This window comes from Alexandromys fortis, unplaced genomic scaffold (genome assembly GCF_014885135.2).
Source record: "Alexandromys fortis isolate MF-2015 unplaced genomic scaffold, M_Fortis_MF-2015_v1.1 scaffold_24, whole genome shotgun sequence".
Lineage (NCBI taxonomy): Eukaryota > Metazoa > Chordata > Mammalia > Rodentia > Cricetidae > Alexandromys > Alexandromys fortis.
Genome location: NW_026067906.1, coordinates 12,669,619 through 12,674,812, shown reverse-complemented (window position 1 = coordinate 12,674,812; position 5,194 = coordinate 12,669,619). Strand labels below are relative to the sequence as shown.

General features: G+C 39.5%; 1 pseudogene; it reads left to right on the top strand.

Moving 5' to 3' along the window:
• Positions 1-337, top strand: part of LOC126497474 (40S ribosomal protein S15-like) — a 62,364-nt pseudogene extending 62,027 nt beyond the window's left edge.
• The last annotated feature ends 4,857 nt before the right edge of the window (positions 338-5,194 follow it).

Sequence of the window (5,194 nt, the reverse complement as noted above, 5' to 3'; positions counted from 1 at the left end):
GCAGCTCTACAGCGCCAGGCAGAGGCGACGCCTCAACCGCGGCCTGCGGCGGAAGCAGCACTCGCTGCTCAAGCGCCTGAGAAAGGCCAAGAAGGAGGCGCCGCCTATGGAGAAGCCCGAGGTGGTGAAGACCCACCTGCGGGACATGATCATCCTGCCCGAGATGGTGGGGAGCATGGTGGGCGTGTACAACGGCAAGACCTTCAACCAGGTGGAGATCAAGCCTGAGATGATTGGCCACTACCTGGGCGAGTTCTCCATCACCTACTAGCCTTTGAAGTACGGCCGGCCTGGCTTCGGTGCCACCCACTCCTCACGCTTCATTCCTCTCAAGTAGCTGTGGCCAATAAAAACTCATCTTCAGAAAACAAACAAACAAACAAAAAACAATAAAAGACAATGAATAAATGAAATATGTTAAGAACAGAATAGCAACCAAGAACTAGCTACTGCTGAACATTTATTATTACCCTCCATTTCTAGTTAAATAGAAAAAAATGTTGTTACATGGAGCTTGTCAGAGATTTCCTCATTGTTTAATCCTGACATGCATCTAGTTAATTAAATTATCACTTAAGTAATCTCTTGCAACTCAACATAAGAAAGAAATCTCTAGGGTGGGTTTAGTTAGTCATTATGAGAGGCCACATCCCTGGATTTTTTCAGATGTCAGCATCTGGCCAGTATTTAAACAAGTAACTATTTGAAAACAACTGTATCTATTACCTTGATGTCTATTCTAAAGCATATTTGATTGTAAGACCTTTTGCACAGAAAGCATTCACTTCCAAGGACAATCTTAGAATGATTTTTCAAACCATTGAGAAACCATTAATCACAGAAGGGGACAAACCGCTATTTCTGCTAAAGCATATAGATATAAATTGAAAGGCACAATCTCCCTATCACTATCCAAACCATGTGTAAGAGTGTTGGGGTCCAGCCTCAATGCGATTTGCATGTTCCAGGGTAGGGGGCATGTGGATAAGAAAATATAGGCAGAAGGAACAGAGGTATGAAAGAAAAAGACAGAGACTCAGAACAGAATTCAAGAAGACGGTCCAGTGAATACTGAATCCACCCATATTTATTTATTATTATCTTTAAAGAACCCAATCCAAAAGAGGACAAGAAAGCAAAAGACCCTTTTTTCACGAGACAAGGAACAAAAAAATTGATTACTATTTTAATACCCAAAACACCAAGTAACCAGACCCTAGGTCAAGATATCCTGTTAGTAACAACACTTTAAGTCAAATCTCATGTCAATAACCTTGAAGTAGCAAGAATAGGCTTGAACTCTCTGACTTGTAGTCACGGTGGAATGGACAACCCACTTCTGTGGCCTGCTACATAAGAGCAGAAATTAAATTGCTTCCATAAAAATTAAGTTTAGTGGGAGCAACAAGGAAGTCATATTCATATTTTGTCTTCCTGTTTAATACAAATATTTATAATATTCTTTAAGGTTGTGTTGCTGTATATTTTTAAATATGAGTATATAGCCAAACTGCAATGTTCTTTTTACCTTATGGGCTTGTAACAGTTTAATCTGAGATTGAAACCTTCCATCCTGCAGGAAAGTTCCTGAAACAGGAATATAAACAATTTAAAACTGCTTCAGAAAGTCCCTTAACTGTCCTGATTCAACAGGCTACTCCTTTTCAGAGTAAGCAATTAAGCAGCTGAGAGTCATTCTGAGACAATCAAGATGCAAAGAAAACTATGAGCAGACCTGATATGCAGAAGAGGTTTCCATGGCTCAAACTTGAAGGAACACTCTCCAGCCTGTTGATCTGTCTTTAGGTCTTGTAGGCTTTACTAGCTTTCCTACATTCTTTGTAAGGCAGGAGAAAGGATAGGTGGGGCGAGCAGGCAGAGAGAATAAATAGAATGAGAAAAAAGAGGAATCAGGAAGGAAGAGAAAATCAAGGAGCAAGGGAATAAAGAGAAGGAAGACAACATCAGAGGCCAATCACCCAGCTACACAGCCAGCCATGGAGTAAGAGTGAAACTAACATGTACAGAAGTAAGAAAAGCAAAAAGACCAGAGGCAAAAGGTAGACAGGATAATTTAAGAAAAGCTGATTGTTGTTGGAGGCCAAGTTTATTTTCTTGGCCACCCAGACTCCCGAAATAATCATACATAAACTCTATTATTTAAATCACTGCTTGGCCTATTAGCTCTAATGTATTTTTATTGGCTAGCTTTTACATCTTAATTTAACTAATTTCTATTATTTTATATTTTACCACAAGCCTGTGGCCTACCAGCAAGATTCCAGCGTGTCTATCTCTGGCGTCAGCGTCATGGCATCTCTGACTCTGCCCTCCTTTTGCCCAGCATTCAGTTTAGTTTTCACCACCTAGCTCTGTTCTACCCTATCAATCCAAGCCAGTTTCTTTATTAACCCATAGTATTCACAGCTTACAGCGTGGAATCCCACATCATCTGACTAGTAACAAATCAAGCTAAGGTTGGGTATTCTTTAGAAAGAATAAGTCTTTGTGTATGATTATTTAGGAGCTGGTTGGCAGGACCCTAAAAAAAATTAAAGAATAAAAGAGTAAAAATCAACCAACTACAAGACATTTTATAAGAAAAAGCTGAGTCTCATTAAGGAAATTGTGGCATATAAGGACTCATATCAGTGGGTAACAAATTCCATCATAATATCCATGTGTATGAAGAAGAAAGATGTTAGGGAACTTATGAGAAGTGGAGCTTTGAAAAGGTAGGTGTGGCCCATCTTCGAGGAAGTGCAGTATCTACTAGAACTCCAGCACAGAGAATTCAAGAGGCAGTAGGCTTCATGGTTTGTAGGCTGGGACTGCTTGGCTACCAAGACCCAAAATAGTCACAAAGAAACTCTATTAATCATAATATTGTTTGGCCAATGACTCTAGCATATTTTTAGCTACCTCTTACATCTTAAATTAACCCATTTTTCGTAATCTATGTATTGCCACTAGGCTGTGGCTTACCGGAGTCAGCATTCTACTCCTTCGGCAGCTATATGGCATCTCTGACTCTGCATACTCTCTCTATATATCTCTTTTAGTTTGGCTGTATTCTTCCCTCCTATAGGCCAAAGCAGCTGTATTCATTAACCAATAAAAGGAACACATATACAGAAGGACATCCCACATTACTTCTTGTTGGTGTCTCCCAATGTTTCCTGTTAGTGAAACTAGGTTGAAGTGATATTACAAATAGCCAGAGGAGTGAAGGAAAGCGAAACAGTTGTCACAGGCTATAGAGCAGATCAGAGGGCAGAGTAATAATATGCTAAGGGCAAAGTAAGAAAAGAACACTTTTCATTCTTCTAGAATAAGACATATTTTATTTTTAATGGTGTATATTTATGTGTGATGATGTGGGAGTTTGATGTGTACATAGGTACAGTTGTTCTTGAGAGTCAGAAAAAGTATCAGACCCACTCCCAAGATCTTCAGGGGTTTCGAGCCATCAAAGTAGATTCTGGTAATTGAATTTTCATTGTTTGACGAGCAGTATGCCAAACTCTCCAGCATAATAATCCATTCTTATTAGGTAATATAGTTAAGATTAAGTCCTTGTTATTATCCCATTATACTTAAAAAATAAATAAGTATTTAGAAAGTTACAGAGGATTGCTCACTTTACATTTTCAGTCTTCATGAACTATGCCTTCTGTTTCTATACTTCACTTACATTCAGTAATCCATTAATTCTTTCATTGGGCTAATACCCATTGAATATCTATTTTTTTAGATTTATTTATTATGTATACAGTATTTTGCCTGCATGTATGCCTGCACACCAGAAGAGGGCACCATATTTTATCATAGATGTTTGTGAGCCACCATGTGGTTTCTGGGAATTGAACTCAGGACCTCTGGAAGAGCAGACCGTGCTCTTAACCTCTGAGCAATCTCTCCAGCCCCCCCTCCATTGAATATCTTATGGAAGAACAATATACAGTACATGCAATGGTACAAATAATTATTATTCAAAACTAATACGATAAAATACATTTATGAGGGATAGCAAAAAAGTAAGAGCAGCCATTCTTAGTCTCTTCTGAAAGACACCGTGAAAGCTCATGTGATGGTTTATTAAATTGTTGGCCTCCCATGGCTTGTGACTCACGTACAGATGTGTGCAGACCCTCCACTGCAATTTGCCTGGTTCCATGACTCATTTTAACCAGAATAATTTGACGGTAGCGACAATGCATCAGTCCCAGGCTTAAACATTTATGCATTTGATTTCCACTCTTTTGCTCCTAGGAATTCTCAAACACCAGGTAAGAACTCTGCCTGCACAACTGAAAAGAACAAGCAAAAACTCAACAGAACCAGAACATGCTGAAAACGCTGGATGGGGATAAGTCAGGCCCTTCGGTACTTTCTGAAAAGAGCCCCTCCCTACAGGTCCTGGCAAGGGGCATGCAGCCTACATGAGTGACTGCCAGAAAAACACAATGCAAGAGATTGATTGCAAATTGGGCAGCAAGAAGATACATAAGTTGCATATTTGAACTTATGCGCTATCTATATGCAGAATACATCAATCAATAATCTGCTTTCTTTAGGAGAATGGAGTGTTCTAAAAATACAAATGGTTTTCACACGTAAGATGTGATTAGAAGGAAAGTGGACAGCATACAAAGTGCCAACAACTCAGTTTCTCTAGCACATAAATTAGGAGGAAAGTTAGCCGAGATGAATCACAGCTCAAGTTAATGGCAAGTGCTGCCCTCCACAAGTATTTCAATTTGATGTGTTTTATGGATGTGTTTTTGCTGGGCAGTGACTCAGAAATGCATATTTTAAAAGTGGGTCTGATAGATGGTTAATTGAGGAGATGAGTATGGAGTATGAGAAATGAAAGGTAATCACCTAAGTGGTTCAGACAAGAGCCTGAACAAAAAGTGGAATCGTGGGCTGGAGAAAAGCACATGGGAGCCACTTTTGCTAAAGGTTTAAATCCAGCCCAGCATCTTTCTTTACTCATTCTGCCTTTTCTGCCTTGCTCTCTGGTCTATTCACTACCTGAGAGCATTGTGCCGATTCTTCCAAATGTAGATTAGGCCATCTCTAAACCATAATTTGCTTTCTCTTTCTGCGACTGTGTTTTATACTGAGTTGTCTTTTCAAGGTCGAGATTGCTTATGCCTTAACCCTCAGGCCTACTCAAATCTAACTGTAT